Source organism: Panthera pardus, unplaced genomic scaffold, assembly GCF_024362965.1.
Source record: "Panthera pardus isolate Hobbes unplaced genomic scaffold, ASM2436296v1 HiC_scaffold_8, whole genome shotgun sequence".
In the NCBI taxonomy this organism is placed as follows: Eukaryota; Metazoa; Chordata; class Mammalia; order Carnivora; family Felidae; genus Panthera; species Panthera pardus.
This window is the reverse complement of record NW_026527013.1, coordinates 30704916-30728202: the sequence shown is the minus strand read 5'-3', so window position 1 is coordinate 30728202 and position 23287 is coordinate 30704916. Positions and strand designations below refer to the sequence as shown.

The 23287-nt window shown below is 39.7% G+C and overlaps 1 long non-coding RNA gene across 2 annotated transcripts in view; it reads left to right on the top strand.

The window, feature by feature from the left end:
• Nucleotides 1-23287, top strand: part of LOC109279066 (uncharacterized) — a 236446-nt gene that overhangs the window by 166557 nt on the left and 46602 nt on the right. Inside the window, exons 4-5 of one of the 2 annotated variants that reach the window (XR_008420573.1) lie at nucleotides 5095-5192; nucleotides 14346-14470. This is a non-coding gene — a long non-coding RNA (uncharacterized LOC109279066). Of the gene's footprint in view, nucleotides 1-5094; nucleotides 5193-14345; nucleotides 14471-23287 lie in introns of those variants that run through there. The other variant, XR_008420572.1, reaches the window with a different exon arrangement.

The following is a 23287-nucleotide window of genomic DNA, read 5'->3' as shown; positions in this document are numbered from 1 at the left end:
TCCCAAGATGTCTTGTTTCAAGCGACATCACTGAAGGTAGAGTTCAGAAGAGATACACCGTAACATGGAAAGACAATAGATGGAATGCAGTCAAGTAATTAGGAAACTACTTTCTGAGTACTCACAAAGTTACCTTTGTGTTCAACACAATTCATTTAATTGTAAATTTATGTGTTTTAAATTTTAATCAGAGCTGCATTTCGCAACCAGCTCGAAAAACTCCTGAAAATTAACTTCTTAGCTCTTGCCAGCTAGGACAAGCTGACTTCAGCACAACTATCCCCTCTTGTACTACTTCTGTCTCATTACGTTGAGATCATTTCCATCATAGTGCTCATCCAAATCTAGTATTAGGGTATCTACTGTATACTTTATTGTCTGTTTCCCATACAGCTATGGAAGAGACCCTCATGAGAGTAGCAACCTTGCCATTTTTCACTGTGTTGTACCCCCAGCACCTGCAGCAGTGCCGGCACCATGGTCCAAGCTCAATAGATACCTACCGGAGGCTGAATGAATTCAGAATAGAAAATACCTGCCAATTAATGTGTAAAAGAAAAGTAAATTATGGGGAGCCTGGGGGGCTCAGTCGGTTGAGTGTCCTATTTGGTTCATGGGTTCGAGCCCCGCATCAGGCTCTGTGCTGACAACTGAGAGCCTGGAACCTGCTTCAGATTCTGTGTCTCCCTCTCTCACTGCCCCTCCCCCACTCATTCCCTCTCTCTGTCTCTTTCTCTCTGTCTCTCAAAAATAAATAAACATTAACATTTTTTTTAAAAGAAAAAAACTAATAGAACCTGGTCTAAGGCAATCATAAGTATTTCAAGTGAAGAAATTCATGAGACCAATACATATATAAGATAATCAACCTCAGTTGAAATTAAGAAAATGTCTTTATTACAATTATTTTTCACCCTGTTCCTACCCTGCCTGCATCTGGGGACTGTTTCTCACCACACCTCTCCATTTGAAGACAAAGCTAATTTTGGAAGTGTGACCCTCAAATGTAGGTGTCCATTAAGAGAATCTGACTTGGGAAGCCTGTGACTGTATTCTTTAATAAGTACTGTAGATGACTCTAATCCTGGCAATTCAAGGATTTCTCTTTGAGAAGCACATTTAACTAGTATAGTGTTCTTAATCCTGGCTGAGCACATGCCTTAACTCCGGCAGACTAGGGAAAAGGGGGACCTGGGAAGGTAATTTTTATTTTTATTTCTTTAACATTTATTTATTATCGAGAGACAGAGAGAGAGCATGAGCAGGGGAGTGGCAGAGAGAGGAAGAGACACACAATCCGAAGCAGGCTTCGGGCTCTGAGCGGTCAGCACAGAGCCCGACGTGGGTCTCGAACTCATGAACCGTGAGATCATGACCTAAGCCAAAGTCAGACGCTTAACCGACTGAGCCACCCAGGCGCCCTGACCTGGAAAGGTATTAACAATAGAGACGTGTGACTGCTGTTGCTTCTCCTTATGTAGATTAATTAAAGCTTTTTTTCTGGAGCTTTTTAAGGATTAATTCTTTTGACGTGATTCTTGGCTGCCCAGTGAAATCTAAGGTCTAACATATAGCCAGCCTAACATTTAAGAGAACAGTCTTAGTTAGCAACACTTTGTTTTATCTCCACAAGCATAAGTTACTTAACTGAAGATTGAGTTTATTGAGCTGGAAAATTATAAAAACTTGCGTCTTAAAAATATATTTAAGGGCACCTGGCTGGCTCAGTCAGTACAACATATGCACCTCTTGATCTCAGGGTGGTGAGTTCAAGCTACACATTGGGCGTAGAGTCTACTTAACATATATTATATGATCTGATCTTTTCTACTGTCTCTTTCAAAATACATTTACACATTTAACAGACAAAAACATCTTTGGCTTTGTGCAGATAGCTGACTGTGGTTATTGTAAGCATGGACTGTCTGCCAGCCGTGTGACTTTGAACAGATTCTCTAACCTCTCATGCCTCAGTTTCCCCACAGGGGTTATTGTGAGGATTAAGTGACTCTATACATGTGAAGTCCTTAGAACAATACCTGGAAGGTCATGAGTCCTCTGTTAGTGTTGCTGTTACATTATTAACCATCAGGATAGCTGTAGTTCCAGAAATGTGTACCCTTAGAGGAGAGGAAAAGGCCAATACCGAAGAATAAAAACCAGCTGATGATTTTAAAAATCGCACCCATCCATATCAGCATCTGTACTAGCTAGCTGTTGCTAGCTTGATAATAACTGCAATTTAGCCTTTACATAAATCACATGATGTGTTGCATCAGTTCTCAGTACCTCTGCAAAATAATAACATCCTCTTTAAGACTTCGAGTCAGACGAACCTCAGGTGATTTTTTATTATTCTGGAACCAGTCGAGAAAACTTCAAGGGGCAGCCAGCACCATCTTTCAAATGACTTCTCAGAAATAGAGGAAATTATACCAGTTTCACTTTGAATCATTCACCAGGGAAGTGAAGCAAATTCTAAAAGGGAGCTAGGTCACCGGGAGAAAAATTCTAAAGGCCATTGACATGACACTGCCATCATGATCCTAGAGACAGCTGACCAAATTGTTCCATATCCCCCCTGCCCCCCAAGCTGTGAGGTTTTTGATAATTCAGTTTACATAGTAAAATAGCAATGTGTTTTATTCTAAATAATATTATTTATTAGGTTTTGTTGTTTATAAAAATGAGACCATATTGTATTTCTGCCACTTGGGGTTTTTTTTTAACCCAGAATTATTATATTTTTGAGATTCATCCTTGTTGATTCATATATCTGTAGTTTATTTCATTCATGCCTAATTTGTTTTGGTATGAATTGGCTGAAACTTGTTGGTTATTTTATTTTTGGTGGACATTTGGGGTTTGCCTACTTCTTTGTTATTACAAGCAATAGTAGTATAATCTTTCTTGTATATACACATAGATTAAAATTGTAAAGAAAGCAAGAGAATGATAAACACAAGATTTAGGAAAGTGGTTCCTCTCAGAGGTGAGAAAAGGGAATGCACATTAGAGGGAGGGTTGCAGGACCATCAAAAGTTATGATAATATTCTACTTTCTAAGAATATTCACACATTCTAATTTTCTACTATGATAATATTCTGGGCATGTAAATAGAGTTCATGTGTGTGTGTGTGTGTGTGTGTGTATACATATACATATATATATATATATGTATATGTATACACACATACAGATGCATACAATTTATTATGTATATGCATATATACATAGAAGATTCTCATGAATATAAGTTTGGGCACCATTCTAGAGGGTTTCTATCAACTATTGCACTATTGGAAATTAATTTCCTTTTATGGTGTATGGGGATATTAGCTCAGGTTTTCTTTTATCCGAAGGAAGAAATGAGCAAGCCAGTGTGAACTCCCAGAGGCCCTCCTTTCCTCCATTTTTTCTGTTTTCTTTCTCTATTCTCTCTCAAGAATACCATCATATTCCTCTCATTCCTTTGTTTCGGGATTGTATCAGTACAGCCCATTTCTCCCTCTGTGGGCATCCTGAGAAAAAACACAGCAATAGCACAAATGATTAAGAGAAGAAACCTTAGGTTGCTTAGGAAAAGGTCTTCTGAGCCTTTGAGAGAGCAAGGAATGACATCTCGGCCAACTACTCCTTTCTCAGGTTCCTTTGGGTGCATTTATCCAGAGTTCTAGCTGTTGCCATGCCCAGAATATCTTGGTCGGTCAAGAACATTCTAAGTCTAGCCAGACTGCCCACAGAAGAGGTTTGTATTTTTTGTTTTTTGTTTTCTTTTTCACTACCTCTGAGCCTCATGGGTGGCACAGCTCCAGCTGTAATGGTGCCTACATCAAGCAAGCCCCTGCAGGCAGAGATAAATGGACCCGGCCACCTGCTTCGTAACTGAGTCAGTTGCAGAAGACAAACTTCAGAGCAAGAATACGTACCTTACTTGGACTTACTTGGTCAGAGTTTTCTCTCTCCAAGTCATATCCTCTGACCAACCCCGGTATTTCTATCTGGTTTCCAGATGAAAAAAGTTGAGATGTAAAAAGGGTAAGAAACTTATCCACGGTCATTATAAATGAAAATGATAGATCATTTAAAATACCAGTGAATTCAACATCAAACGTCATTACAAATCAGAACCACAATGAGATACCACCTCACCCTGGTCAGAGCGGCTAAAATTAACAACTCAGGGGGAAAAAAACGATGTTGGCAAGGATGTGGAGAAAGGGAAACCCTCTTGTACTGTTGGTGGGAATGCAAACTGGTGAAGCCACTCTGAAAAACAGTATGGAGGTTTCTCAAAAAGTTAGAAATAGAATTACCCTATGACCCAGAAATTGCACTACTAGGAATCTATCCAAAGGATATAAAAATACTGATTTGAAGGGGGCACATGCACCCTAATATTTATTGCAGCACTATCAACAATAGTCAAATTAAGGAAAGGTCCCAAATGTCCATCAACTGATGATTGGATTAAGAAGATGCTCACGTACACACACACACACACACACACACACACACACACACACACACACACACTAGAATACTACTCAGCAATGAAAAATAATGAAATTTTGCCATTTGCAACAATGTGGATAGAACTGGAGGGTATTATGCTAAGCAAAATAATTCAAAGAAAGATATCACAGAAATTACATGATTTCACTCATATGTGGAATTTGAGAAACTTAACAGATGAACATAGGGAAAGGGAAGGAAAAATAAGATAAAAACAGAGAGGGAGGCAAACCATAAGAGATTCTTAAATACAGAGAACAAATGGGGGTGGGGGAAATGGGTGATGGGCATTGAGGCACTTGTTGGGATGGGCACCGGGTGTTGTATGTAAGAGATGAATCACTGGATTCTACTCCTCAAGTTAAGACTACACTGTTTGTTAACTAACTTGAGAATTAAAAAAAAAAAAAAATACCGGTGAGTTAACACAAGGAGTTTAGTACCTGGAAATGTGAGCCAGAGAATGAAAATGAAAGAAACATCTAATCTGGCCCCTTTATTAAATTAATTAAATAGTTAATTTTTCTTTTTTTAATTGACATATAGTTGACATGCATTGTTTGTTACATTTCTTTCAGGTATACAGCATGTGATTCAACAATTCTATATGTTATGCTACGCTCACCACAAGTGACATCTCTTTTTTTAAAGATGTGGAAACTTCAGTCTAAACAGGGTAAGAATATTGTCCAAGATCACATAAAGATGGGAACTCTAGTCTGAATAGCCATCACTTTTTTTGCCACTAGACCACTGACTCTTAAAGCTGGTTGCATATTAAAATTACCAGAGGGAGCTTAAATCAAAACAGACAAAAATATAAGGACACAGATTCTCAGGACCAAGTTTGAAGCGAGGTCTGGGATTGTTTTTGTTTGTTTGTTTCTGTTTTTGTTTTTTTGAAAGCTACCTGGGTGAACCTAACATGAAGCCTAGTCTGGGAACCACTGAACAATATTCATTCTCAAATGAAATCACTCAGAGCTAAGTCCTACCCTCAGAGTTTCTAATTCAATATATTTGGGATGGGGCCCAAGAATTTACATTTCCAACGGGTTACCAAGTGATGTTGATGCAGCTGGTCTTGGAACAACACTTTGAGAACCACACACTGGGTGGGGATGTAATTTTGGGAAAGTTGGTCTCAGGTGCAGGGTCTTTCAACCCCTATCAGGCTGCATAAGAGTGGACCTTGGGCCTGGAACATGAGGAGGTAAAGTGCCACACAGCCTGTGTCTCGCTTAGCAGTGTGTGGGCGAATGTCTTTCCTTCTTGGAGGCTCAATCAGTGCTCTCTTGTCTCTGTTTAAAGAATGTGCATCTCACTGGGTGTTGTATGGAAACCAATTTGACAATAAACTTCATATATTGAAAAAAAAAAAAGAATGTGCATCTCATGGCATCTGTCCAACCCCACTACTGAAGTGGCTCTTGCTCTGTCTCTTCTCCATGTGAATAGAGCCTTGTTTCATCCAGGGCTTGACTGCATTGTATTTTCCTTGGTGACTCTGATAGCAAGATGCAATGAGCAGAAGTGTTTAGAGTCCTCCCTGGGATGGGTAACAAGTACGCCCTTGGGGTTGATAACCAGTGCATGGTATGCTGCTAGTAATGGTACCTAATGGTTAAGAGTGCCTGGATTAAAAATCCAAATTATGCTACTTACTAGCTGGTAGGAGGTGGATAAATTACTTCTCCTGTAGAGCGATGATTATCAACTAGGTTGGGGTGTGGGATTTATTCTCCTTCACATGTACTGGGAGATGTTTGGTAGTATCTGGAGACATTTTTGGTTTTCACAACTGACAGCTTGTTTCGATGGCATCTAGTGAGTAGAGTCCAGGGAGGCTACTAAACATCCCACAATGACCAGAATACACTCCCCCCCGCCCACCAAAGAATTATCCAGCTCGAAATGTCAATAGTACCAGGGTTGAGAAACCCTGCTGTATATATCTTTAGTTTCCTCATCTGTGAAATGAAGATTATGAAGTATATGCCTAATAAAGTTAGTGTGAAGATGAAATAAAATATGGCGTTTAAAGAAATTGGCATGGTACCTAGCATAAAGAAATCGCCACCCCTCATGCCTTGCCACTGGATGTAACAGCTTATTAAGAACCAGGCAGTTACCTAAATGCTTTACATATATTAACTCATTCAATAATTTTAGTAACAAATTATGAGAAAGGTATTATTGTTATTCCCATCTTGTAGATGAGAAGGCTGAGAACCAAAGGAGGCTATTAATGTGCCCACAGCTAATAGGTGGTAAAGCCTTGGACCCAGGAGTGAAACTCCAGGTTATGATCGGTCACAAAACCAGATGGCCTTCAGTAATAAGTCACTGGCCAAACCAAATGATGTCTAAGTTGGCCTTTTGGTGAAGCACATCTCAGCTTTCCTAATGCGTTAGGCATCTTTCTGTCAGAAAATAGAGCAGCTCCAATGTTGTATAAATTTCCCGTAATACTAACACTGGAGAAATTTAACAATATGGTAAGTTGTTGGGTCACCAGCTCATAGGCCTTTAGGTCAGAGACATGATTCAGTCGATCAGATGTCTCCAGCAGCTGACACAAAGCAGGTACCTGCATAAATGTTTGTTGACTGAATCGATGTTTGCTGAGTTCAGGTAGAGAAACACTCAAAGGTCTAGCTCCTACAGTATTTTGCTTGTTTGTGGTCAGAAGGCAACATCTGCCACCCAGATCCCTAGACTTTTCCCAGATGTTTGGCGGATACTTATCTGGAGTTGGTTGGCTTCACTGTGAGTAAACATGTGCTCGGGCTTCTTTTGTGCTGAGTAATGGTTTCATAGGATCTAATTTCACAGATAAAATGCAGTATTGATCATTCTATTTTGGTATTTGGTACAGAGATATTGGAGCAAGAATTGGTGAAATGCAATTCCAGGGAGAAATAATTCAGTTTCCCATGGAAATATTCTGTTTCTAAATTTGCTCCTGAAGGCAACATAGGGAGATCAAATGTGTGAGTCAGGCAAGATTGTAACACGATTAGCTCTAAACTATTTAAATGACAAATATGGTTATAAAGACAGGGTTAAATCTGGGACACTCACTCTTTCAGGGGAGACTTTAGATGTGTGCCAGCCTCATGACAGAGCCAGGCAGATGGTAATTAATAGCATTTTCCCATAAGGTGGGAGTACAATGAAAAAGATTTATAAGTGCTTACCTTTTTACCCACAGAGAGGTGGTAAGTAAAAATAACATTAGTCTAATATTTCAAAAAGATGAAAAGAAGTATATTTTCAGATGGCAGAAATGCCAAAATTTTATTTTAAGCATTGTTTTAAAATTTTTTTATTTTTATTTATTTATTTATTTTAAATTTCAAACATCTGAAGTTTATTTTTTCTTTTAATATGAAATTTATTGTCAAATTGGTTTCCATACAACACCCAGTGCTCATCCCAACAGGTGCCCTCCTCAATACCCATCACCCACCCTCCCCTCCCTCCCTCCCCCCATCAACCCTCAGTTCGTTCTCAGTTTTTAAGAGTCTCTTATGGTTTGGCTCCCTCCCCCTCTCATTTTTTTTTCTCCCTCCCCTCCCCCATGGTCTTCTGTTAAGTTTCTTAGGATCCACATAAGAGTGAAAACATACAGTATCTGTCTTTCTTTGTATGACTTATTTCACTTAGCATAACACTCTCCAGTTCCTTCCACGTTGCTACAAAAGGCCATATTTCATTCTTTCTCATTGCCATGTGTATATAAATAATTTATCCACTCATCAGTTGATGGACACAATTTTTTTAAAATATATTATCCATTTTCCCTACCATCTTATAAAAAGCGCACAGCATTTTTATGCTGCTTTGGGGTTTAAATGATGGTAATTAGTTACAAGACTGTGTATAACAAAATAATGATCTCCAGTGTAACTCTCTTCTTCCTCCCCCTGCCCCCAAACTTGAACTGAATGGTTCCAGCCTGTTCTTCTTTGAGTTCATCTATCTTTGCTGTTCTTCACAGTCACTTTTTCTGATGCTTATGGTCTTATTTCTTGTAGTCTTGCCTTCTATTCTGTCCTTCTTGCTTCTTCCCTCAGTTGAAGTCTGGGAAGCTAGGTGACTAAGCTTGTTAGAATGGTTTTGAACATATGAATAAGCAGTTTCTGAATGAAATAGTGGAGGCTTCTCCTCTGTCTAAGGGAAATAATTACATCATCTTGATGACTCCTACTTTCACTCTTAAGAGCTCTTAGGCCCTAGGATAATGTGATCAAATCAACATTCAATTAGTGTGGTTTTACTGTATTTTGTAAATAAAATCAATTTTACCATCTACCCTTAGAAGAATAAAATATCTAGGTCAAATTAATTATGCATCTGAATTTTACATTTGGCATCAAATTATAACCACAGAATAAGGCTGATGTTCTTATCCCATGTTTTCAAATAATAAAATGACTGCTCAAATGGTTTACTGATTTTCCAAGAGCAAGCAAAGAGTTAGACTCAAACTTGGCTGTGTAGATCACTAAAACTGAGGCCTCATCCCAGATGAATTATATCAGAATCTCTAAACAGTTTAGTCTAAGCATCAGCATTTTTTAAAAGCTGAACAGGTGCCATTTGCAATAGCATCAACATGTACCAAATAGCAAAGAAGAAATCTAACAAAAGATGTGCAAGACTATTTACTAATGAAAACTATAAAATGCTGTAAAAGAAGACTTAGGTAAATATATCATATACATGAGTGGGAAGAAGACAATATTCTAAAGTTGTCAATTCTAAACCAATCAATTCAATGCAATCCGAATCAGAACCCCAGCAGGTTTGTTTTGGTAGAAACCAACGAATTAATGCTAATAAGTCACATGTAACCAAGAGTATCTTTTTTTTTAAGTTTTATTTTTATTATTTACTTTTGAGAGAGAGACAGAGTGTGAGCAGGGAAGGGGCAGAGAGAGAGATGGAGACACAGAATCCAAAGAAATCTCCAGGCTCTGGGCTGTTAGCACAGAGCCCGATGTGGGGCTCAAACCCATAAACCGTGAGATCATGACCTTAGCCGAAGTCAGATGCTCGCCTGACTGAGCTACCAAGGTGCCTCAAGAGTGTCTTAAAGAAGAATAAATCTGTAGGACTTACACTCAGATAGCAAGACCTATTATGAACCTATAATAGTTAAGTCAGTGTGATATTGGTGCAAGGATACACAAATAGAAAGATGGAACAGGAAAAAGAGTCCAGAGACAGACCCAGACATATATAGTCACCTCATTTATGACAAAGAAACACTGTTATGATTGGGAAAGGTAAATTAAGCTGGGTCAACTGGACACCCAAATAGAAAATTTATATATATATATATATATATATATATATATATATATATATATATCTTGACTCTAACCTCACGCTGTATGCAAATGCTAATCCCAAGTGGATTGCATAGCTAAATAAAGAAAATAGAATAGTAAAACTTCCAGAAGAAAAAAGTAACAAAATATATTTATGTACATAGAACAAGTAAAAATTTCATGAACTGACACTAAAAACACTATAAATAAAAATCTGATAAATCAGTCTTTATTAAAATTAAGAACTTCTGTCCATCAAAATACAACATTAAGAAATGTTAAAAGAAGGCCCTATAGTGGGGGAAGATATTTACAAAACACAAATCCAACAGAGCTTCATATCCAGAATGTATTAAGAACTCCCACAAACCCAACAGAATAAGACAAAATTCAATAGCAAATTGGGCATAAGACTAGAGTAGTAACTTTAAAACAGCAGTTATATGAATGACCAATAAGTATAGGAAAAAGTACTCTATTAATTATCAGGGAAATGCACCTTAAAACCACAAAGCAATATGATTACATACCCATTAAAATGGTGGAAATGACAGACACTCCATACCAAGTATAGAGGAAGATATGGAGGAACTAGAATTCTTGCACACTACAGGTGGGCATCTACTAAAGCTGAACATGCAAATGCCCTGTGACGTTTCCCAACAGAATTCCACTCCCAACAGAAATATATCTCAACTAAAACTTCCCTACATACACCAAAAGACATGTCCAAAAATGTTCACAGCAGCACTATTTAACATAGCTCAAAGCAGAAGAGGAACCAATTGTCCAGCAAGAGTGGAATAGATAAACTTTATATTCACACAAACGAACACTATAAACAGTGAGAATCAACGTACTAATCGTCCACATGGTATGGAGAAATCTCACACATAATGTTGAGTAAAAGAAGCCAGACACTAAAGAGTATATTCTGATTATTCTAATTATATGAATGTCAAAAATAGCCCAAACTCATCTATAGTGGGTTTGTTTTGTTTTGTTTTCACAATAAAGGATTTATTTTAATTGTTTCATCTATAGTGTTAGAAGTCTGTTTACCTTTTGTCAAGGGTAATGACATGCATTATGACTATGCTAAGGGGCATAGAAGGAGCTTCTGAGATGCTAATAGGGGTCTTTTTCTTGATGTGCATCCCTCAAGCTGTATGCTAATGATGTGGACACTTCTCTTTGTGCACGTAATATTCAGTAAAAATTAATACAAATACTAGTCTCTCTGTATGATTCTAGTACATAGCCAGAGTTGAAAACCACCTGTCTAGAGTTCATATTAGGTTTCCTCCGTCTCTTTCTTCCTTCCCTCCCCAGACCCACCTACCCAAGCCTTCCTTTCCCAACTCTCTAGCTGCAAAGTGTCAGGCACTCTGGGTACAAAAGATACAAATAGGAAGAAGCCAGCATTCTTGCCTTCAAGAAGCTAAATGTTTTCTCATCTATTAACTTCAGCCTGCCACTTGACAATAAGATTCACTTATGTACATTTCAAGGTGAAGTTGTTAGTAATTACAGCTGCAACAAATATCCTCATGATCTTCCTGAATAATTACAGTGCTAGTGCACAGGACATGACCATAGCATGGGCAGACTCAATTGCAAGAGATAGTAATTATGCAGGATTGTATTGGGTACTATTTGACCCCAGGTTAACAGAGTATGTATCATAACAAACTGAGTTGCACCCACAAGATGTTTTCCTTGTAACTGGCATAGGGATCATTCCCGTGCCCAGTGGGATGGTCCCATTCCCAGTCAACACCACATGCTTTCCTGAGCATAAATTTTGATAATCCTCATTTTCTTGGTCTGTCTTTTGCAATCAGTGTGTGAAAATTAAACTCCCCACTCTTCTATTTCTTATTTCTTCTGCGTCTCACCACACTCTCACTTTGAAACAAACAAACAAACAAATAAACAAACAAGTAAAAAGCGATGTTTCTGCAGAATACAGACTTTGCATTTTCAGAATATTTCTCCATGAGCAAATCTTTGTCCTCAGGTTCTTCCAATAACCAAGGCACCAGCTGACATAGAAAGTCAAAGCCAGTCATCTTTATCTTTCACAGCACACCCTGTCTTTTAAGAACGTGGTCATTGATTATTTGATCATGGTCATTATGCCAAAGTTTGCCTTCATAAACAAACAAAAGATGACCTACCCTTGGCCTGGATCCTGCCTTTAGTTTACATTCTCTCTGACTGCTGTAACCAGAAAATCTAAATAGTCAGGTGGAAAAGGGCCCTGAGAAGTTACCAATGACTTCTCCCTTGGGCACAAATTATTTTCTGCCTATACCTTCCCCCTAATCTAGATAAACCATCCTGATAAGAACACTTATAATGTTTCCAGGAAAGAAGTTCTTATTAGTTCACTGATTCCTATTTACCCATTCAGGTCCCAGACTAGATGTTACTTTCCAAGGCGTGCCTTTACCCTTCCAGAATAGTTTAGGTATCCATATGAATAACTTTCACAGAATCATATAGTTTTCTTTATAGCACTTAGTCTGCTCAAAACTAACCCATGTTTGTAATTATTTGTCTTATTCACTGATGTGTCTCCAGCAGCGTGCACAATGTCTGGCTCATAGTTAGATGCTCAGTAAATGTTGTCGCATGAATGAGTCAATAAATGAGTGAATGAATAAGAGCCTCCTGAAAAAAACCTATACTTTTTCCCCCAAGGTTAGAAGGTTTTTTTTTTCTTCTCTGAGATTATTTTCTCTTATTCTAAAATACATTATCTCTTGCTCTGTCCTCAGTAGAGATGAATGGCAAACAGGTGGGTAGCAGCTCCATGTCAGAGTCCTTTGTATAATCATAAATCATGGCAAAGATACTTATTCTAAAGTTTTTATGTCTTGGTGATTTTCTCTGAAAAAGAGCTAGGTCATGATGTCCAACTCCAAAAGAGAAAAAAAAGGAAGAATATGGAGTAAAGTCATTTATATCCCCTTGGTTGACATTCACTTAGTACTTGTGACCCTGATGTGCTGAGATTTTTTTGAGATCTTGACTAAGACCTTCCAACTTTCTAATCTTGGGTCTCTTCTTCATAAATTTTGAAACTGGATGGGATCAAACACAGGGTACCCTACATGTATATATCTTTATACCTTTGTTCATTCATCCATTTAGCATATATTTTTAAGGGTGTAGAATGTGCTTTGTCTTGTGCTAGGCACTAGAGACCCAGCAGGGATGGAGAGAAACAGGATCCTGCTTTCAAGGTCCAGTCAGGACTAGAGAGAAAGGGGGGTTAGGGAAGTCTTTTGGGGATAGGGGTTGCCTAGATTAGTGATTTAGCACCTATCCTAATCAACTGAAGGGCTTCTTAAACACAGATTGCAGGAGCCCACCCACATTTTCTGATTGTCTAGGAGGACCCAGGATTTGTATTTTTAACAAGTTCCCAGGTGATGCTGATGCTGCTGATCGGGGGACCACACTTTTAGGGCCACAGACTTGGATGAAATGGAATATCAAGTTAGAACATAGTTAGACTTAATAAATATTTCCTGGACAGATAAATGAATGGATGGATCAATCAGCCAATCATTTGAACTCTGTCACTACCTTAATAGCATAAAACCCCAGTGAAGGGAGTTCTACAGAGATAGACTTTACAGTGGCTGATTTATTGCAGAGTAATGAAAGCCTCTGTCCCTTCTCTCCCTGTGGTCCCTAACATGACTCATCACTAACAAATGGTATGGCTGGAATTAATCAGTCTGCTTTTCCTATTTATGTCTTGCTCTATCTGGAGTTGCAATGGGCATTGCCTCCTCTGGAGCGTAATTTGGGCTGACTCATTTCCCAAGTCCCTGATAGAAAGGTCAGCATGGCTCCAGTTTACAGCTGAAGGCATATCAGGAGCTATCGATCATGAGTTGCACATCAGAGAGATTAGCCACCTTCGTTTGTGTTCCTTCTTGGCTGCCCTGCCAAGAATCCGGCAGGTCAGTTGAATTAAAGGTTAAAAACTCACATCGGTATATGTCCGTGGATGGAATATGCTGTCAGCAGCGTAGAAAACTGCGCTAGCCTAGTAGAGAGTGCATAAGCTTTGTTTGCATTCACACATGGGTGGGTGTAAGTCCTCATTCTGTCACCTAAGACTTAGATGAACAACACCCCTGATCCTCAGTTCCTTCGTCCCAGGCATAATGGTAATAATGAACTCATGAGAGTTTTGCACATAATGTGCATAACGTGTTTAGCACAATACCAACCTCCTATTAACCATTCAATACATTTTAGCTAGCACTGTTATTCATTAGCTTCTCAAACTGTCTTCATCTGTTGATGCTTTTATACATTACTTCTTGTGAATAATAAACTTAGATTTGGCCTGTAACCTTCGATTGCCTTTAGACTGGGTCTAGAGGAAAAATTTCACTGCTTGGATTTTCAGTTCTGAGCCACAGAACAGGGTGATTCACATACCGCTAACTTTTTTTGCCACACAGTATAAAGATTTCTACTCTGGGCCAGGACACGTTCCCTGTTAAAAGTGCCAAGAACAAAAAGCTCTGAAAGATGATCTCCATCTTCCTTACAATCAACTGTAAAAGGCAAAGATACAATACTTCCAGTTTCCTTCCCCGTGCCCCCCCAGATCTTTTCCTGAATCTAGCAATATTCCCTAGGATATGAGCAACTAAATGAATAATGTACCTTATCAGCCTGGGGGTCAAACACCCCTGGTTTCCAGTCCTGGCTCCACCACTAGAAGCTGGGTGATCTTGGAAAAGCTACTTCAAGCTCTGTCTGTCTCTGTTTTTTTATTATTCTTAAAGTAATAACATTACTGGTAATTATTGTGAGGGTTAAATTAATGTACTTTCGAGGACTTGAAAAATACTGTGTGCTACATAAATGTCAGGTATGTGAACTCTTAGCATCTTATCCTGTTATGTGACCCTCATTTTAATATTTCTGGATTTGCTGAAGGAGTCCATGCCCTTCAGGATTGGAATGGTTTCAATTATATCCCCTTTCAACCTCCTCTTTTTAATATCAAAGCTCTAATCCTTTTAGAGAGCCTCCCTTTGAATGTGATACTCGCCTGGTGATTTCTCGGAGAGCTGCGTCTTCAGTTAAGACCTTTCTCTGGTAGGCCTTTCATCTCCCCTGCCAAATGCAGGGCCTTGTCCATAATAGGCACTCGATATATATTTGTTGAATAGATGAATGAATAAATGCAGCCAAGACACATCCAAAAGTAATCGTGGCATTAAGCTAAAAATAAGGCAGCTTTGTTTCTCTGTAGACATGCGACGGGGCTAAATTACTACATCCCCTTCAAAGAATTGTTCCAAATCAGTCACTCATAAGGAATCGTACAAAGCCCTTATTAATCATAATGCTATGATAAAATGCAAGGCTGGGAAAGGGGACTGTCTCCTCTGCATTAGGCATCTTTTGGCTATTACTCTGGCCAAAAATCCGTATCACCGAGACAGAGCCAACATCAAAAGGAAAACACCTCAGCTCTCCTCTCCAGGTGCTTTTGGTGACTGAAAACTGGCAAAAATCCAACGAGGCTGGAATGCCATGGACTGCCAGTGAGCTTTTGAAAAGATGTATTCGATCATTTTCTCTCCTGTTGAAAACTATCCGATGGCATTCTGTGGTGCCTAAAACTCAGACTCCTCAAGGGTCCTGCTTACCTTTTTGCTCAATCATCGTCTCAGGGAGCCATCCCCTCAACCCACCCCTGATCTATCCCTTAAGACAGAGGCCTGCAAACTTCTTCTGTGAAGAGCCAGAGGGTGAGTATGTCAGACTTTGGAGACCATACCATCTCTGTGCCAACTACTCAACTTTATCATTGTTGTAGGAAAACAGCCCTAGAAAATGTATAAGTTCACAACTATGGCTGTGGTCCAATGAAATTTTATTGACAAAAACAGGTGGCCATCAGGACTTGGCCCATGGGCCATAGTTTGCCAAGACCTTCCCTACGATAAGATTCTTTCCATAACTCCCTATGTCCATATCCTGCATTTAGTTATTCACATTTGTTTCTTACTTACCTGGTTCGGTCACTAGGACATGACCTTCCCGAGGACAAGACCTTTGTTTTGTTGATTGCAGTGTTTCCAGCCCCTAGGACGTTTCCTAGCACTTAGTTTGCATTCATTTGAATGAAGACCTATCTCTTGTGACTTTTGCTGTCACTCACTCTTCTGATTTTCCTCAGTTCTTAGGACACTCCAGATTCATTCTGGTCTTTGCACTTGCCTTTGCCCTCTCAGCCTGAAGCATCCTTCCTTCTTGCTTTTCACGGCCGCCTCTTCTATTCATTTAGCTTTCAGATCTTTGAAGTAGCCTTTCCTGATGGTGCTAAATAAAGTTTCCCAGAAGCTTCAGTGACTCTTATTTTCCTCATAATACTTATCAAGAATTGGAATTATTTTTTTTATTTGATTCCTGTACAGTGTCTCCCATGACTCCAGAAAGTTGATCAGCCTCCTTAAAGCTTAGAAAAGTATATGACATAGGAGGTTTTCAGTAAATATGTGTCTAAAACAGTGCTTTTCAAATCTCAGCGTGTATATGAATCACATAAGGATCTTGTTAAAATGAGAATTCTGAGTCAGTGGGTCTGGGGCAGGGCCTTGAAATTCTGTGTGTCTGACAAGCTCTCAGGAGATACTGATGCCAATAGTTCACGGGTCACACTTTGAGCAGACAGGGCAAGTCTGGTGAATATTTTTGACTGCCTCACCTCTTGGTTAGGAAGTGGACTATAGCCTGAGAATCCTTCAAAAACACATTTGAGGGGCTCCTTGGTGGCTTAGCCGGTTGGGTGTCCAACTTCAGCTCAGGTCATGATCTCACAGCTCGTGCGGGTTCGGGCCCCACGTCGGGCTCTGTGCTGACAGCTCAGGGCCTGGAGCCCGCTTTGGATTCTGCATCTCCCTTTCTCTCCCTGGCCCTCCCCTGCTCACACTCTGTGTGTCTCTCCCTCTCAAAAATAAATAAACATTAAAAAAAATTTTAAAAAACAAACAAAACCATTTGAGATGTTTGCCGGCCTGAGCCAAAGATCAAAGCAAGAGACCAATTCCATCCTTAGAAGCCATACCCAACGCAAAATGGTAAGGACAGATTTTCCTGAGTCACTTAAGTGGTTTTGGCCTCAGGCACCAGGTCTTCAATGAACGGGAACTGGCAATGTTTCCCATATTACATTCACCTTGAAAATGCTGAATCACCCATGGGGCACCAAAATAAATCCGTCTTCATTCTGTGTTCAGCTACGTCTCCATTCCTTTCAGCCAGTCTGTTGCGTACATTAAGGGAGTCGCTTGTCTACACCTGAGTGTGGTAACCCTGAGAGACCTGGTATTTTGGCAGGGCCGCGGATCATGCTGCTAGTGTAGATGGTGCTGACTTGACCTAAAAGAAGACTCCACACCTCAAAAATGAAAGGGAGTGTCTCTAACAGGGAAACATGATACGGCAGAGTGATTAAGAGCTGGAGTCTGATTACCATTTAAACTCTGTGTGACCTGAAGCACAGTACCCACACTTGTAATGCCTCAGTTTCCTCCTTTGAAACGGGAAGTAATGGTACCCGACACACAGCCTTGTGGTGATCATTAAGGGACATAATTCTTTTAAAGAACTTGGGCACAATGTGCATATTAATCCATAATAGCTGCAACTCTTATTTTGCTTTCCTGTGGAGTAGTGTTTTTATATTTATTGAGAGTTACCTCGTGTGTTAGAATGTGGAAAGGAGCTTTGCGCGTAATATTTAATTATTTTCACGTAGTGGTTAAGACATACAATGCTTACTGTCGCATTACAGGCAATACATTAAGTGCTCTTTCATCTAATTTAATCCTGAAAGTATCTTCTATGAAGTAGGTGTTGGTGTCTCCATTCGGTAGGTGGGGGAAGTGAAGCTTTGGCTAGTGAAGAGGCTTGTTAAAGTTTACTCAAGTATAGGGTTGAAGGAAAGATGTGAGCCCAGGTTTGGCTGAATTCAGGGCTCGAGCTATGCTATCCACCTTTGCTTGTTATGTCCTACATGGAAGCACAGATTTAGATGTCTTTGCTCTTAAACAGGAGCTCTTTCCATTGCAACACTGACTCTTCGGGTATTTTTCTCTTCTATAAGCAAGAGAGTCTGTATGATGATCCTCAAACATACTTTCAAATCTAGCAACCTAAGCTTCTGAGCTCTATTCTGATGGGTTTTGTCCATTTGTTTTCCATTTGTTTGTTTATTTAATTTTTTTGCCACTGTATACATGTCCTGTTGGACAGAGCTTTGGCCCAGTGAATATTATATCTTCAACCCTCAAGAATGCTCCTTGATGGCCATACTATCCCTATGTTCTAGCTATCTATTGCTAATAATTAGCAACCATATCAAAATTGAGTAGTATAAAACAACAGCAGATTCCATGCATCAGGAATTTGGAAAGGGCATAGCAAGGGCAGCTCTTGTCTGCTTACAACATTTAGGATCCCAGTTAAGAATATTTGGGGCTAGGGGATGACTGTGTTGTGTAAAGGCTGGAATCATCTAACAGTGTCTTCATGCACATGCCTGGCACTTGGGTTGGAATTAATCAAAGGCTGGGCTCAGGTGGTACCATGGACCAGAATGCCTACGTGTGGACTCTGCAAGTAGCTCAGGTTTCTCACAGCATGGCATTTTGGTACTGAGAGTAGCCTTCCAGTTAGGGGCATCTAGAGAACAAGCAATCTCTCAAGTCATCAGACTCATATTTGACAATCATATGGCATTGCTTCCTTTGTATTCTATGGTACAAGTGAATCACTAACAAATGCCCAGTTAGTTAACAAATGCCCAGACCTTCACAAGCAAGCAATGTGAGTTAGATGCTACCTCTTGATGAGAGCAACAAAGTCACAATGCTAAAGAACATGTGGGAAGGGAGACACTGTTGTGTTGATTTTTGGAAAATACAATCTGCCGCAATCTTCAACCCCATACTTTCCCTATTTCATCATATTGAACATTACTTTGCAAGAGGCCACAAGCTTCTCTGCTGGCCTCACATAACCTGGAAATGAGGAGAAAAAGAACTTATCCAACGTATTGAATACTTTTAGAAAGAAAAATTACCCTTCCATGTGGTCAATTCATCAGCAATAATAGTGAATGGAGGATGTTGGAGTTATTAAGCATGTCTTTCTTAGATACAACCAAGGGATTCCTAAAGTGATAAAAATTCATATGAAAGAACTTTAACGAATAACTGTACCATTTGTTTGCACCTTCAAGGCTGCAACATGCATGTAATCCTCACAACACAATGAGGTAAACAATATTCCAAGTTCCCTATATTAAGAAAATTGAGGAGTACAACCACTAAGTAATAGTTCAAGTTTCATCCAGATAGAAAGTAGTAGAGAAAGGGCTCAGGCTCAACTCTTTCAAAGACAGCCAAAACCATTCAATGGTAATCTGGTAATCCTCCTTGGAGCATTTAGTTTCAAGCTCTCCTTTCCAGTCAAGACTCTTCTTGTTTCAGGTGACAAAAATAAAACCAAAGTTGCCTCATCTAAGTGGCCAGGCATGCCAGTTATAAGAGCTTCAGGCAAGGCTGGATCCAGGAGCTTCAACAATGTCCTTATGAGTCTGTCCCTCTCCATCTCTTGGTTCTCCTTCCTTCTCTTTTGATTTCAGTCTTAGGCAGCCTCTCGCCCATGTGGTGATAATGATGGCCACCACCCATTACAGGCCTATATGCTATCACCTGAGCCCAGCCAACAAGAGATGTTTAGCATCTCTTGTCTATACATTTGAGAAAGCGTCTCTTTTATTTCTTACCCAGATTAAATCCTACTGTAAGATCCAATCTCAGTTGGATCACAAATTCATTCCCGAGTCAATCACCTATGGGCAAATGCAACAAGATGGTTGGCCAGGTCTAAGTCATACCTTCACAAGCAAGCACTATGGACTGTGAATGGGGGTGGAGTGGTTTCCTAAAGGAATATCAGTATGAATATCCAATGGCAAAATAACCAACACCAGGCAGGCCGAAACATCAGGTGCTCCCTACATCCTCATTTTACAGATGGATAATCTTGTAGCTGGCAAGACTGATCCTTATTCCATTTTTGTCAGTTCTTTCCCTCTGGCTCCCCGTGTTCTATTATTGCATCTGTCCCTCCTTCCTTAGAGGAAAAAAGTTGACAAATTTATTCACACGAAAGTGTGAGTCACTCAATCACCAAAAACCCTTGCATTCTAGTTTCTATAATGAGCATTCACTCATTTGACTAATATCTACTGAGCTTTCACTATGTGACAGGCCCGTGCTAGGTAAGCACGGCAGAGATCTAGGTGAAATGAGACAGGCAGGTCTTACATAGATGTGAGTATGTATTAACATTGTAATGCAAAAAGTAAGGTATATTTTCATTTTTAAAAATGAAGAATGTGAAGGTCATCAGGAAAAGGGCATAGCAATACTCCTGGATTTTCAAATTTGAGGAGGTCATAAATATTGCTTAGAACTGCTTTCTGTCCTCCAACCCTCAGGGGCTCTGATTCAGCAGGTCTGGAGTAAGAGCTAGGAATCTGAATTTTTATAAAGCACTCCCAGGTAATTCTGATGACGGTGGTTCAGGGTGGATTTCCATTAGTTTAACCCAAAGGAATTATTCTCTAATGACTATATTTCTGAAATATAGAAATCTCTGAATATCTCCAGGAAAAAAAAAATCTTGGAGCAAGGATGTCTTTCCTATCAAAACATAGTGATTAGGAGCAGCTAATGTGGTCTTTTCAGAGAGCAGCCACCCCTACTTCCTGTATGTTGAGATTTGCAAAGTGGATAAATGATGCTGTCCGTGCCCAGCCCATAGTACCAGTCTTTTCACATTGAAAGCTGCTTATTGTGAACATCTGAGCCTCTTTCTGAGGGTTTTTTTTTTTTTTTTTTTTTTTTTGGTCTGGCTGTGGGAGCATACTTGGCCCATGCATGTCCAGGTGGAAGACTGGAGAATGAATGCCCCTAAGGCAGCTCTCAATCAAAGTCAGCTGGGGAGTTGGTAGATGCATGCATCAGCTTCCTTCCTCTCCACTGGGGTACCTGGATCACATTCTGTCTCTCGGGGTTCTCCCAAAGCACTAAGCTCCAGACGTCCACAGTGGTGACGGGCCCGTGAGGTTTCCCTTCATTGGTTTCCTTCCTGATCCCATCTTCTATGAGTGTTCCTTGTGACCACGTCCTGTATAAAGGAGCAGTCCTGTAATCCTTGTCTCAGAGATCTGCTTGGGAAAACCAAAACAAACACCCATGTGTGTCTAATTGCAAAAATCATGTGCTGTGCTCATATTTTTCTTAGAAATATTAAGTGCTGATAGTCGCCTTCAGATTACATCAAAGAAGAGGTTCCAGTCAAGTATCTGAAAGAATCAAGTGAGGGCTTAAATTAGAATGGATTCCTCCATATCTGATGCACAAACTAATACCTCAGTTATCAAGCACAAGGTGGAAACCTTATTACTATTATTATTATTATTATTACCATTCACTCTAAAAACAGATTCAGTCCAACTGCTAAATAGTTATTCCAAAGAAGGATTTGGAGAAGGAACAGACTAATATTAAAATGTTATTGTACTAAACTAGTCATAGAAAGTGCAAAGTGTATGTTTATTATGCAGAATGCATCCGAGCATGATTAGATGTTTGGCAGAATAGAAACTAGGGAAAGAGTGGAAAAAGCCAAGCAAAAACCAGCCAGACCCAAAGAATTACTGGAAAAGTGAATGAATGGAAAACTGCTTCTTGGGATTTGAATGTTGATGAATAACTGGCATCTCCCTTCTTCATCTACTTGCAAATGGTAACAAATCATTCTGATGATAATTGCAGGATGTATCTATTTATGACAATCTGATGGACAATCTGATGGAGATCATTTCATTGTGTGTTCTGTTGATTAACCCCCAAACTAATTCATAGGCTCTCAGAAGAACCCAAGAATAAAAAGTAGCTTTACTCTTGAGTCAACTTTACTTTAGAGTAGCTAATGCTTTGTTCCCTGACCTGAAGAGAGAAAGCAAAGAAAACCATTTGTTGAATGAACACAGAAGGAAGAAGACACAACTGTTATTCAGAGAAGAAGGCTGGAGAATAAGTTCAATACAGCCATTCTCCTGCTTTTCCAAAGCTCAATGTTGAGCCACCTCATTTTTATGAAAGACCTAAATTAGTACCTACTTTCATTAACCAAAAGAAATCCAAAGAGGATTTTCACCTTAACGGGAAGAGGTGACAAGTAAAAATAGCATTCAGCTTGTGTTTTGCAGTGAGCCCTTATCGAGGCAGTGTGCACCCTGAGCAGTGAGAGCGGCTCCAGTGAGTTCCTTCCCCAGACCTACACTCAGTGTCTCAGCATCAAGATCTCAGCACCATAACTGTGTCTGTGGACATCTGTGCTTTATGTTCATTTATTCTGTGAATCCGTTAGAAAGATGTGTCCTAAGGTATCAGAAAAGCCTAAGAGAAGGTACTTTGGGGGTCTGGGAATGCTCAAACATTTTTCCATAGATATTAATGATAATAGCGTCTGTGTTTTGTCTCATTTCAGCTTGGGAAAGTTTACATAGACATGCTCTACTTTTGGGTAGTGGGAGAAACCTATATATAAATGGGGGCGGGGAGGGGCTAGGAGAGCTCTTTCTTATATTCAGAATTTTTGTTCTCTGTTCTTGTGATAACTACCAGGGAGAGATCAGTTTAGAAAGGTGTTTTCAGTTCTACACTGTAAATTCTTTTTGAAGTTTATTTATTTATTTTGAGAGCAGGGAGCAGAGAGAGAGAGAGAGAGAGAGAGAGAGAGAGAGAGAGAGAGAATCCCAAGCAGGCTCTGTGCTATCAGTGCAAAGCCTGACACGGGGCTCAGTCTCACAGACCGTGAGATCATGACCTGAACCAAGATCAAGCTTCAGAGGCCTAACAAACTGAGCCACCAGGCACCCCTTCAGTTCTATAATTCAGACCTCCATTGAGTTGTAGAGTGTTTTCTTTTAATTGTTTTTAATGTTTATTTATTTTTGAGAGAGAGACAGAGACAGAGACAGAGCTCGAGAGGGGAAGGGCCAGAGAGAGAAGGAGAGACAGAATCTGAAGCAGGCTCCAGACTTTGAGCTGTCAGCACAGAGCCTGATGCAGGGCTCGAGCTCATGAACCACGAGGTCATGACCTGAGCCGAAGTCAGACGCTTAAATGACTGAGCCACCCAGGTGCCCCTGTAGAGTGTTTTCAACATACAGTAGAAAAGCTCCTGCAAAAATTTTGCTATATTTTTATCTTCAGAATTTTAGATAATGCTATTCTTCTGAAACCACTTATTAGATATTTTCAGAAATCTCATCTTTAAAACTGTTCTTCTATAGCTAATG